This window comes from Taudactylus pleione, unplaced genomic scaffold (genome assembly GCF_031769625.1).
Source record: "Taudactylus pleione unplaced genomic scaffold, aTauple2 ptg001191l, whole genome shotgun sequence".
Lineage (NCBI taxonomy): Eukaryota > Metazoa > Chordata > Amphibia > Anura > Myobatrachidae > Taudactylus > Taudactylus pleione.
The window spans coordinates 524,060-538,825 of NW_028285592.1; positions in this window are offsets into that span (position 1 = coordinate 524,060).

The following is a 14,766-nucleotide window of genomic DNA, read 5'->3' on the forward strand; positions in this document are numbered from 1 at the left end:
GTTGTCCCTAATTCCAGATTCCCTTTGGACTAAAGATGGACAAGACACTGGATTAATGGCAAACGTAAGCCACGTAATGGTAAATTTAAAAAGCGGTAGGCAAGCTACAAAAATTCCCCAGTACCCAGTAAAACAGGAGGTAGAATTAGGGGTTTTCCCAATAATTGAGCGATTATTGCAACAGGGAATTTTAGTTCATACAGCTAGTGTAGCCAACAGCCCCATCTTTCCAGTGAAGAAGAGTGGTGGGAGGGGCTATAGGCTGGTACAAGACCTTAGAGGTGTTAATAAGGTAGTAGAGAGCCAGTTCCCTGTAGTGCCAAATCCAGCTGTCATTCTGATGCAGATCCCACCAAATGCAACCCATTTCACTGTCATTAACCTCTGTTCTGCTTTCTTCTCTGTGCCTCTCCATCCTGACTGTCAGTATCTATTCGCATTTACATACAGAGGTTTACAATACACATGGACACGGTTACCCCAAGGTTTCATAGACAGCCCCAGTATCTTCTCCCAGGCATTGCACGACTGTTTACAATCTTTTCAACCTGACAATGGATCTGTTCTAATTCAATATATGGATGATTTATTGCTATGTTCTGACTCATTTATGTCATGTTTGAGTGATACTAAACTTTTGTTACTTCATCTCTCGCAAACAGGACACAAGGTGGCTAAGGACAAACTACAGCCGTGCCAATCCAGAGTAAAATATTTGGGACACTGCCTAACCCAGGGGTTATGACATCTTACAACAGATTGAATCCAGGCCATACAAAACATGACACTGCCACAGAATCAACAGCAAATTCGTACCTTCTTGGGAATGTGTGGATATTGTAGAATGTGGATCCCAGGTTTTTCTATTTTGGCCTTACCTTTACAGGAATTAGTCTCTTCCTCAAAGCCCGATCGTGTCATACAACCAGAGGAATCAGAGCAGGCTTTCCTTAATCTTATGGATAGTCTGACAAAAGCTCCTGCATTGGGAATACCTGATTATGAAAAACCTTATGATTTGCATTGTACGGAAGCCGATGGTTGTGCTGCAGGTGTCCTTACACAAAAACATGGTGATGCCAGTAGGCCCGTAGCATACTACAGTGCCCAATTGGACACTGTTGCAAGATCACTCCCCATCTGTTTGAGAAGTGTAGCAGCTACCACTCTATTGGTGAGTAAAAGTGAGGATGTAGTATTGGGTCATGATATGATTGTCTACACTCCCCATGCTGTATCTGCTCTGTTGAACTCAGCTCAAACCAGACACATCTCCTCAGCTAGGTCCACCAAATAGGAACTAGCAACAATCGCTCCTACAAATATTACTGTTAAACGTTGCAGTACGCTGAATTCAGCAACATACCTACCATATGTACAACATGATGTACAAAGGGTGGAAGGAGAGAGGTTGCTGGCGGGAGGTGAGTTCAGCAGACATAATGATACGCACGATTGTATGACATACCTGAACCAGACCTTTACTGTTAGACCTGACATACATGACACACCTTTAGAGAATGTGGATGTAACTTTTTATACAGATGGGAGTTGTCATAGACAAACAGACACAGGTGAATTATGTACAGGTTATGCTGTTGTAAATGACACAGCCATCATAGAAGCTAAACCTCTTGGTCCACCTCACTCAGCCCAGGTGGCAGAGTTAGTAGCACTAACTAGAGTGTGTGAACTGGCAGCAGGCAAATCTGCTAACATTTACACTGACCCGAGGTATGCGTTTGGGGTGGTGCATGATTTTGGGGCTCTATGGCGTCTGAGAAATTTTATGACAGCAGCAGACACACCAGTTGCACATTCCCAACACATAAAACATCTTTTGGAAGCAATCCAACTGCCCAAAGCGGTGGCAGTAATTAAATGCAAAGCCCATACATGTGAGGATGACCCGGTGTCACTGGGCAACAACAGAGCCGATGAAGCTGCAAAATGGGCAGCAGGGTTAAAAATGTTTTCTCCAACAGAAACAACTATGTCATTCCAAACAATTGATATGCTGAAATTAATTGAGATGCAAAATTTCTGTTCAACTCAGGAAAAATCCATCTGGTAGTCCAAGGGATGTGGGCAAGAGTCCTCCGGGCTCTGGAGGGACGGACAAGGTAAGCCAGTAGCCCCCAAGGCATAATACCCCAGCCTGGCTGAGGCAGCACACGGTCTGACTCACCTGGGCAAACAGGGTATGTGCAAGTTGGTGAGGGCATACTGGTGCGCACCAGGTTTTTCTTCACAAGCAGAAAAGATAGCAATGTCCTCTCTGACCTGCTTGAGAAAGAACATAGGGAAAGCGATCCCTACCGAACCGTCCCACATTCCACTGACTGATGGACCTTTCCAGGTGATACAAATTGATTTCATCCAATTACCACCCTGCAGGAACCTTAAGTATGTATTAGTGTGCACAGACGTATTTTCTAACTGGGTTAAGGCCTACCCAGCGGCCACTAATACTGCTATGTTTACTGCCAAGAAAATAGTTCAGGAATTTGTATGCAGGTACAGTATCCCTAGAATCATTGAAAGTGACAGGGGTACCCATTTCACAGGTGATGTTTTTCAAAATATGTGTAAGCTGATGGGTATTAATAGCCGACTTCATACCCCCTACCGACCGCAAGCCAGTGCCAAGGTAGAGAGGATGAATGGGACTATTAAAAATAAGCTAAGTAAAATCATGGCAGAGACTGGACTAGGATGGACAGAAGCGTTACCTTTGGTTCTACATAGCATAAGAACCACTCCTAGACCTCCTCTGAATCTGTCCCCATTTGAAATATTGTTCGGTAGACAACCTCATTTGATTATAAGTCCGCAGGAAGACCTGAAGGGTAACAACGAGGTAACTGTGAAGTATCTTATATCAATGAGTAAGCAGTTAAAGCAACAGCAGCAGAAACTGAAATTGTTGTCCCATGATATGCCTGAAACTAACTGTCATGATGTTGAACCAGGAGAATATGTTATGATCAGAAATTTCTTGCGTTCAGGTTGTTTGACTGATCGGTGGGAAGGTCCATACCAGGTGCTGCTGACGAGTACTACATCTTTGAAGGTGGCCGAGAGAGATACCTGGGTCCATTCCACTCACTTCAAAAAGGTCAATCAACCGGTGGAGGAACAAGTTGGAGACAAAGCTGATAGTGTGGATCTGTCGCTCGTGAGCTTGTTCCGGGAGGATTGAACAGGTTGTAGTGAGATACCTGAACTAAAAGAAATCTGCAGGTCTTGTTGTGACAATGGACGGGTCTGCTGTGTTCATTTTCATATTCTCTTTTAGAGTGTTCACCATCTTGGTCGGTTCGGGAGTATCCAGTTTCTGTGATGGGAGACCGATAGAGGAAATGGGAGCTGATGGCAGTGCCGATGGTGTGGAGTCAGGAGGAGTGCAATGCCAATCAGGGGAGTGTCTGACCAATCCTAGTACTGTTATTGTTATGAGAGCTATCATTCCGGATACTCGGGGAAAGTGCGGAGGTTTATCGTCTGAAGATTCCTGTGTTTGTGAGCTTTGTGGGTCCCTAGTTGATGAGAATTGCATCCAACGGTGCCAACCTAAATATAGCACGTACTGGGGTGGGTATCCTTTAGAGGATTATCATAGTATGGTAGGCAAAGTGTTAAATCAAACTGATTGCTGGGTGTGTTCACATGTGCCACAGGGATAGCATAATGTAGGGTTGGTGCCATTTCTGCTGAATAGCATGGAAATTTTAGAATTACAAAAAGGGAAAACATTGGATGGAAAATTCCTCTCATCCAAACCACCTCATTTCAAACTCTATCAATTCCAAGTAGATAGATCACTTTTGTGTTTGAACATAACCAACCCCAATAAACCCGGGAGTTGGGAAGTGAGGGGGAATAACCAGACGATGACCTTCTCACAAAGAGCTGATAATGAGTCCATCAACCATGATCTGTTACGCTCCATTAAGTCTGGTGGGAAACATTTTAGGTATCAGTATACATTGAGTTCCACCAAAGAAATTATTGGTAAGGTGCCAAATGGTTGTTGTGCTAAAATAATACAGCCAGAAACTTGCATGTATCAGATGGAAGACCCAGAAATAGGATTGTTTGCAAGGGAAATGTGCTTAATGATAATGATGCATACCATTCCTTATGTTCTCCCTGATAATGTATATTTCATATGTGGAAGAAAAGCGTATAAATGGCTCTCCCCGAGTTCCGAAGGTTTGTGTTACCTGGGAAGAGTAGTCCCAGAAGTTATGACCCTCACACATGTTGAAATGCTGGGTATACATAAGAACACACCATCACCATATCTTCACACACAATATGAACATAGAGGCAAAAGAAAATGATACCTGGTGACGTACATAAAGCCACTCAGTTAATCAGTAAGACAACTGGCTTTCAAGTTTTAGTCGCATTGGATCCCACCAGGATTGCTCGGGGTACGTAAAATTTTAGATATATCCAGGAACTTGCTAAATTGATAGATAATATCACCGAGATGTACGATGACACATTCAGGTATCAGGGAAAGAATTGTAAGTGTACAAGAAAGAACTGGTGCAACACAGGCTAGTGTTGAATTATTTAACTGCTGTTACTGGAGGGTATTGCATAACATTGGCCACCCAATTTGGAGTAAAATGTTGCACCTATGTCACCAATGATACTAGCGACCCCAAGGAGGTGATAGACTGAAAGATGGATGAAATTCTACAGCTAAAATGGGTGTTTCGTAAGAACCATAACGCTTCAGTGTCTGAAGTAGGGGAAAAGATAGAAGGATGGGTTTCATGGCTGAACCCAGCAAAATGGTTCTCAGGTCTAGGGGAATGGGTCCAGGAAGTGATCGCCAGCATAGGCAAATTCTTGATCCTTATACTAATTGTCATCATAATAATTGGCATATGCGCCCGGTGTGTTCCTATTGTGTTGAAGTTTGGAAAATTTAAAAAAGAGTAAAACATAAGAACAAAACTATGATGGTGGTCAGTAATGACAATATGAATACCGAGGTAAATATAGAACTGCATTACAACCCTGAACTAGGAAATACAGATCTGCCCAGCTATTTTGTTGCTCATGGCGTGGCGTGACTCGCGCCATGGACTTGTGGTGTGGCGTGCAGGCCTCTTAGTCGCGCCATGGACTTGTGGCATACCGTGGTATTCTTCAACGAAGGATATGCTACGGCATGTGGGTGGCGAGTGCTCCACTTTTGTAATTGCATGTAATACAGTGCTTAACCGCTGGGTGGCGAGTGCTCCACTGTTGTAATTTGTACTGAATGCCTTGTACTGAATGCCATACTGTTAAACTTACAGTAAATTGGATGGATATCACATTCACAGCATTTGCATGTACGCACAACCCATACTGTATTTTTAATGTCACATAATATACATATATACAGTACTGTACCATACCGTAACATCTTATAACAGGATGCAAATCACTGCACATACTGTATTGTACATACGGTACGGTGCAGTAACTGAATAGTAGAGAATTTGCCCGAGTTGTTGTCACGGTATAACCGATACTGTAGATTAATGAGATGCACGCACAGCTTTCACTGAGATGGGATGAATTACAGTATGACAATTTTTTTATTTTTTTTATTAAAAACAGCAGCTGGAGGAGTGCACAAGGATGAGGCCGCTCTGTGCGGTTCACTGTATCTGTCGTGTGGCCTAGTGGTTAGGTGATCACTTTGGTAGAATTATGGTCCCGGGTTCGATCCCTGGAAAAGAATATACCGTACCGTATATTTTTTTTTATTGTCACTGTCTGCTCTGGACACTATAGTGAAACTACTTTAGTAGTGTTGTATTGTACTGTAATACTGTAGTGTTGTTGTTTAAAAGGCTGCTTAAAAGTAAGACATTACAAACTGATTGTGTGTTTAAATAGTGCAAAACTTTTGTCAATGTCTGCACTGTGGTGGCTGTCTGCTTCGAGGGGTTGCAATGGGATTTCATGCGCATGCCCAGTGGAGGGTTTACAATGGGATCTGTAGTGCCAAGAGAGGGCTCTGTATTTCAATGAATAGTGATTTCATAACTGCAGAAACTGCTAGTGAATCTACTGTCTAGAATGTGAGACAGGGCTCTGTATCACAAACTGTGCTCCCAAAATGCAAAACGCAAACATGCAACAATGTAGATGCGGTCTCAGCCTTATGCACTATCGCTACGTCCCATGGACTGTGTCTGAGAGTGGTTTCCGAGTGTGAGAGAGCGCTCTGTGTTCAAAGCTGACTGTGCGTTTGAAGCACAAAATAGCATTGCATCGCAAACTTATGACAATGGTGATGCTGCTCCAACCTTGCACACTAAGTACAGTAGTAGTGGGATCTCTATGAGAGAGAGCTCTCTGTATTACACGGTTGGCACTATGGTGGCTGTCAGCCATCTGCAATGGATTATAAATGAAGGGGGGTACAATGAGATCTGTGGCGCCAAGCCATACACCATGTAGCGCTATGCCATCACTGAGCATGCGCAGTTGGCTGTATTACTGCAGTCGGTACAGTACTGTATGCTGTTGAATTTCCATCTCTGGCGGGCGCATGCCCAGTAGGAGGGTTGCGATGGGATTTCTGGTGCATGCCCAGTGGGGCCGAGAGTCATACACAGTGCGCATCAGGTCCCTTCCCCCAAAGCAAGCAAGAGCCTCACCTTACCATAATAAAGGAATCTTTGTTAATCCATTTACTGTAAGCAGTCAGCTCTGCCCTAGTGTCCTGAAAAATGCTACAAATTGTGACCCTTGCCAAGGACACCATCCCCCATCTGCTAGGACAACTAGTGTGCTGCTATGAATGTGCCTGTACTGAATATTAAAAACTGACAGTGCCATAGAATTTAGCATCACAGAATAGTGATTTCATAACTGCAGAAACTGCTAGTGAATCTACTGTCTAGAATGTGAGACAGGGCTCTGTATCACAAACTGTGTGCCCAAAACACAAAACACAAACATGCAACAACGTAGATGCGGTCTCAGCCTTACGCACTATGGCTACGTCCCTTGGACTGTGTCTGAGAGTGGTTTCTGACTGTGAGAGAGCACTCTGTGTTCAAAGCTGACTGTGCGTTTGAAGTGCAAAATAGCATTGCATCGCAAACTTATGACAATGGTGATGTTGCTCCAACCTTGCACACTAAGTACGGTAGTAGTGGGATCTGTATGAGAGAGAGCTCTCTGTATTACACGGTTGGTGCTATGGTGGCTGTCAGCCATCTGCGATGGATTAGAAATGGAGGGGGGTACAATGAGATCTGTGGCGCCAAGCCATACGCCATGTAGCGCTATACCATCACTGAGCATGCGCAGTTGGCTGTATTACTGCAGTCGGTACAGTACTGTATGCTGTTCAATTTCCATCTCTGGTGGGCGCATGCCCAGTAGGAGGATTGCGATGGGATTTCTGGCGCATGCCCAGTGGGGCCGAGAGTCATACACAGTGCGCATCAGGTCCCTTCCCCCAAAGCAAGCAAGAGCCTCACCTTACCATAATAAAGGAAGCTTTGTTAATCCATTTACTGTAAGCAGTCAGCTCTGCCCTAGTGTCCTGAAAAATGCTAGGAATTGTGACCATTGCCAAGGACACCATCCCCCATCTGCTAGGACAACTAGTGTGCCGCTATGAATGTGCCTGTACTGAATATTAAAAACTGACGGTGCCGTAGAATTTACCAGCACAGAATAGTGATTTCATAACTGCAGAAACTGCTAGTGAATCTACTGTCTAGAATGTGAGACAGGGCTCTGTATAACAAACTGTACAATATTGTACAATCTTGACACTACCATAAATACTGTACTGTACCTCGAGTCAGGCATGGTCCCTGCCTCCCTTGGGGTCCCTGCTTCCCTGGGGGTCCCTGACTGAAGACTGTATTGGAAAAAATATATTAACATTAACAGTGTTGTATTTACCTTTATATGGTATGGTGCTACTGTACATGGTTTGGCTACTGTAGCTCCTAACAAAGTACTGTACAGTACATAAACAAACTGAACAATACAATGGCTACAGTACGGTACAATGCAGGAAAAGTACTGTACAGTGTAAGCATTGCTACACCAAAGGTGATTATACTGACTGAAGCTGGCAGACAGAGAGATACTTTAGGTGCAGTGTAGATACAGTACAGTAACCTCCCACAATTTAATGACTATTACTGTACAGTATCTGCAAAGCATGTTTGCAAATGATTGATGACCCTGCACTGAACAACTGCTTGTTCAGAGTAGGCTCATCACATACTGTACTGACAAACGACTGCACGATTACAATGTTGTAATCATGCAGTGGTTGTCATATCGGTATCTTTAAGTGGATGGGCACCTTTAGAGTGATGTCCTTTATAAAAATAAAAAAAAACACAAAGTCTGTAAGGAGAAGAGGTTGGAGATGCGTCTTTGTAGTACAGAAGAGAGAGAAAGAGACGCTGTGAAAACAAAAAATGGAGAGAGAGACAGTACAGAAGAAGACAATGTACTGTACAGTTGTGTAGGGTACAGTACTTACGGTCATTTTTGCAGTTTGCTGTGTTGGATGCTGATTTGCGTAGCGAGGTTTCAATGCATATACGGTACCGTTTTGTTTTGCTCGGCGGCCATTTTAGTTTCAGTAGCAATAATGCTGTGTTTATCGTCCCACTGCCTCGGTATGCCCCGTCCTTCACCCATCCCCGTAGAGGCTTATTTGTGAATCGAGTAACTATCACACACACACCGATCGTTCCTAGCCTCCCGTTGCCCCTCATAGTCTCCTGTGAGTGACCATCCTGTCCCCGCCGCCATCTTGTTTTGCTCAGCGGCCATCTTAGTTTCAGTCGCAATATTGCTGTGTTTATTGTCCTGTTTGTCTCCTTCATACGGTAGATGCATATTTGCGTATTAAGGGGCATACTGTATGAAAGCTTGATGTGAGATTAAATTGGGAAATATATATCACTAATTAGCTCAAAACTATCATTTATTAAACACAGCCTGCAAAATGAAATTTACTAGCTGGTTATACTGTACAGTACAGTATATACCGGTGTACACATGTTACGGCTGATGTACAGTAAGAATGTAATACCCCCCTGTGTTTAAGATACTGGACATTAAATTATGTACTGTATACTGTACTCAGTCTGTATACTCAGCAACAGTACTGTAACGTATTTCTCTTGTTCTTTACACAGATTTTGTCATCAAACATGGCAAAAATCAGCAAAGCCATCAGCAAGATAATTGCAAGCATGAAAAAAGAACACAAAACAACACGACAGATCCAGGCCTGGCTGAAAGAGTGTGGTGTTCTTGTTAGTTGTCGAAGCTGAATAATTGAGTGAGACAAGTTCAGTTTAAAATTTAATCGCTGCGACGCCATCTTGCGAATGGCCGCAAGACTCCATTTTAGAAATGCGATCGCAAGACACCATTTTGCGAATGGCCGCCTAAGCGCCATTTTAGGTGAACTCACAATATAGTACATGTGGCGATATTTTTATTAGCACTATGCGATCGCTTCTTCCACCATTTTTCATATGCACAATTATACCCACAAGGGCGCTATTAAATAATCGCAATTAGCGAATGCATGAGACTTAGTATGAAACCGCTGAAAAAGTAGCTTTATGCGCACGCATCTGCCCCAAATTATCTAGCGTCCTTATATCAAACCCCGAATACTCACACACTACATATTCGCACACAAGGTTCCATTAGCATCAAATTGTATGATTCAAGTTGGTTAAGTTAGTTTAAATGCTAAGAAATAGAGGTTTTTGATATCTAAGGTATTATACATGATAAGCAAGGTGTGTTTGGTTCGTTCTGATGCGTACGCTTTTTACAGAATCCCGGTGTTATCGGTGGAGAGATCGCATCATGCAAACTCAAGTTACGGATCGCAGAACTTACAAGCAACAAAATGTTTAGTTGATGGAATGTTACAGGAGGCGTTACCAGAAAGACTCCGGCTGTTAGAGGCAGGGAAAGTCTATTTGAAACAACCTGTTAAATGTGTCGTTACATATGCTTCTCCTCTGGGAACCAATGAGATCAGCAGGAAGTTCTCCCTTTGTCCTGTTTCAGTCTGGGGGGGAATAAATACATGTGTCCGTACACTGGTTTGCAAGTTCATGCTGAATATTGGGTGAACTGAGGATATCAAGTCTGAGGTCTATCTCTGGGTCCAGAGGCGCAGCGAATGTATAACTATACTTGGGTCTGTATTATTTCCTTTTACGCCTAACTTATGTATGTATAGATTGCATGTAACTGACTGTACTTTTACCTGAATAATACTTGTGCGTTGGAAACACAGATTCTACTCCTGTCTTTATTTGCGGTTATACTGCGAACGCAATTAGCGTTCTGTTTAGAGGTTATAGGAAGGTTTTTGTCTTAGAGGTTCTAGGCAGGTGAATCTTAGAGGTTTATAGGCAGGAATATATTAAAGGTTAATACTGGCGATTCAACAGTTGGGGGCTCGTAGGTTTATCACACTATCTGATGTACAATAACACTCGGTCAGTCCTCTCTCAGCAAAAGGGTGGAGGCGCCTTTTGAGAGACGCATTAGTCTTTCATTACCACAGTGTTGCTGAGAGTGTACTGCCGGTTATTGTGTAGAGGAAGCGCTGATTAGAATCCAGGGACAAGAGAGGAAAAAAAAAAAAGTTTGTTTTTCCTCTGTTGATAGAACCTTGTGTTTAGAGGGGTGCTGCAGTATTTGCGTACGCAGCTAAAAACGCATTTTTGCGTACGCAGTTAAAAAAAGTAATTATACGCTTGTGTGGTAGACGCATAATTGTGTATGCGTACGATCGCACAATAGGGTATACGCACTTCCGGTTCTGCTGCCACGTGTTTGAACAAAGCCATTGAGGTTTACATTTTTTTTCTATCTACCAATATCTGGGTTAAACGTTTATTTTCCGCGCAGAGAAAAAGTGTGTAACAGTGTGTGTATTGTTGGTAGGGGTAATTTATTCCCTAAAGTTAAGGGTACAGTATGATCCTTAAGGGCTAGGTGCAAGGGTTAGCCTAGTCACTCGGTAAGCAGCTTTACCATTCTAAACACAGTAGCAGGTGTACATGTTGTCTTTGTTGTATAGAGGTGCGTGAGAGTGGCCGACATATAAACTCTCATAGGTCTGGAAGTTACCTTACTAAAGCATATCCAGGTCTGGAAGTTGCCTGTTTCAAAACTTATCTAGGTGTGGAAGTGGCCTTACGAAATCTTATCCAGGTGTGTGGGCGCCGCCGACTTAAATCGTTCACAGGTAAGTGAAAGTATCTTGATTGTCTTTCACCAGTTTACATTTTTATTGAAAAGTGTAGGAGTTGTCTCAGAATGGGAGCCACGCAAACAGTAGAAATGTTAAGCAATGATGTGCTGCTAATGGAGGCTCCGATTGGATCAGCCCATCGTATTATGCGTACTAAGTACGGTACTTATGCAATAAGGTATTGTGATATATGGTTTAATATGACGAGAAAGAGTGTTAGACCGTTTCCCAGAATTGGAAGTTTTGACAAAAATGTGTTAGGTAATGTCCAGGATCACATCAGTATGGTGCGATCCCGAGAGAAAAAGATTAAGTATTTTGAATGTTTAAAAATATGGCAGCATGAAGGGGATGCTTGGCTTAAAAATGTGCAAACGACGCAAACTAGTGTTGTGAACACATTGCCAGAAAATACATCCACGACGCTGAGATGCAATACGGGCGAGCTGCAAATTGGCGCGCACGTGCGGCAAAGTAGCGTCGTGGAGAGTATTGCCAGCAGTTCACGCTCACCTCCCCCACCTTATGTGGATGGAGGTGCAAGTACAGTTACCAAAAATACCAATAAAAATGTAACAAGTAATTTGTACCCCCTTTTAAGTAACCATAAAGAAAATGTTTATGATGTAAAAGATGAGCCTATTGTAATGTCTGCCATTTCCCATGCTGTACAAATGATAGATTCTGCATCACCACAATCACGGGTGGTGCCGCCATCTCCATCGGTAACAGCAAGGCAAGTGTTAATACACTCTGCACCCATTGAGGAAGTTGTTAATACCATACGTAGCAGCAGCAGATTAAACCCCCAGCCAGGTAACTAGGTCAGAGGTAGCAACGCTGCCGGTCTGCATCCCATTCGGACAATAACTGTTCCGAATGGAAATGCGGATGCAAACGGTGTAGTGCCCACGAGGGAAGAAGTAATGCATTGTCCATGGACAAGAGCAGAACTGAATTCCATCATAGATGATTTCCCCAATCCCAAAAAGGAATTAGCCAAATGTCAAAGATTTTTGAGAAATTTGGGTAGTTCTCATGAGCCCACTAATAAAGATTGGCGTGTGGTGTTAAGGGCCTGCCTGCCACACAATACCGACGTGACAAAATTTATCACGGACTGTGTATTGGATGGCGACGTTCCCTTAACAGACCAAGTAAACCAAGGTAACATTTCCCGCATTGTGACTCAATTGGGTATATATTTTCCGGTAGTAGTTAACTGGAACAAAATCTTCACAATCAAACAAAAAGAGAGTGAAACTGCAGAAGAATATTGCGACCGGGCTCTGCAGGCTATCATCCAGTACACTGGGATAGAAGAGATTAAAGATAGCACTCACCACAGGGGAATGATAGTCACGATATTAATGGATGGGTTAAAAGAGAATTTAAAAACTCGGGTTCAGACCTCACAGCCTGGCTGGCGGGGACTTACAATAGATAACCTCATAGAGTCTGCCATAGAACATGACAAAAACATCTCAAAAAAGAGTGAGACCCAGAGCGAAAAATTAATGGCTGTCAGTATACAAGCTCTGGAGAGAATGACGTTAACATCACAGCCAACAGACACGCTTGCACTTGCACACACACTCATGCCAGAACAAGTTGCTCTCACTAACCCCACTCAACAACAAACACAACTCTATCCCACTAACCCAATGCAACCACAAGTCCCAGGATATCCACCCACTTCTTTTCCCCCACAATACCCTTACCCTCCCTATCCTTACCCATATCCACCACCTTTGCCCTCTGCTCAAACTTCACAACAACACATGCTTTCACCTGAATCACGGACATGTTTTAATTGCAAACAAACAGGACACTTAAGTAGAAACTGTACAGTAAAAAGAGTATGGACCCCACACCAAGGGAAACCTGGATATCCCCATAAGGGATATTCACAGAGATCAGCAAATATTCAGCAAGCACCAGCTCCAATTGTAGCCGTAAATGCTTTATTGGAGAATGGTAGCCAATGCTAGGGGTCAGGTCATACCTGTAGTCTACAGATAGTCAGGTTAATGGGAAGTACTAGGGAAGAACCGGTCTTGATGGTTGATGTAGCTGGTACTGAATATCCTTTTCTTGTAGACACAGGGGCGACCAAGTCAGTGATGAAATCTCCCGTTAATTTTGCAGGTGACCAACGAGACAATACCAACAATGGGTGTGACAGGTAAAGTGGAACGTTATCCTTTAACCAGACCTGCAGAAGTTAGTATTGGGCCGTTGCATACCAGACATTCCTTTCTTCTGGCTGCCGCGGCTCCTACTAACTTGCTGGGCAGAGACTTGTTATGTAAAATGGGATGTGTCATATATTGCACCCCTGATGGTGTATATTTAGATATCCCAGAGAGAATGGTATACGAGGTGCGGGATATGTTAGACACCCCACAAAGTATAATGTATCACTCTACAGTTTTAAAAGAAAATCCATCACAAGTAGATGAAATGTTGTCCCAAATTCCAGATTCCCTTTGGACAAAAGATGGACAGGACACTGGATTAATGGCAAACGTAAGCCCGGTAATGATACACTTAAAAAGCGGTAGGCAAGCTCCAAAAATTCCCCAGTACCCACTAAAACAGGAAGTAGAACTAGGGGTGTTTCCAATAATCGAGCGATTATTGCAAGAGGGAATTTTAGTTCGTACAGCTAGTGTAGCCAACAGTCCCATCTTTCCAGTAAAGAAGAGTGGTGGGAGGGGTTATAGGCTGGTGCAAGACCTTAGAGGTGTTAATAAGGTAGTAGAGAGCCAATTCCCTGTAGTGCCGAATCCAGCTGTCATCTTGATGCAGATCCCGCCAAATGCAACCCATTTCACTGTCATTGACCTCTGTTCTGCTTTCTTCTCTGTGCCTCTCCACCCTGACTGTCAGTACCTATTCGCATTTACATACAGAGGTGTGCAATATACATGGACACGATTGCCCCAAGGGTTCATAGACAGCCCCAGTATTTTCTCCCAGGCATTGCATGACTGTTTACAAGCTTTTCAACCGACCAATGGATCAGTTCTAATTCAATATGTGGATGATTTATTGCTATGTTCTGACTCTTTTATGTCATGTGTGAATGATACTAAACTTTTGTTACTTCATCTCTCGCAAACAGGACACAAAGTGGCTAAGGACAAGTTACAGCCGTGCCAGCCCAGAGTAAAATATTTGGGACACTGCCTAACCCAGGGGTTACGACATCTCACAAATGATAGAATCCAGGCCATACAAAACATGACACTGCCGCAGAATCAACAGCAAATTCGTACCTTCTTGGGAATGTGTGGATATTGCCGAATGTGGATCCCAGGTTTTTCTATTTTGGCCTTGCCTTTACAGGAACTAGTCTTCCTCAAAGCCCGATCGCGTCACACACACTGAGGAATCAGAACAGGCTTTTCATAATCTTAAGGATAGCCTGACAAAAGCTCCTGCATTGGGAATACCCGATTATGAAACAC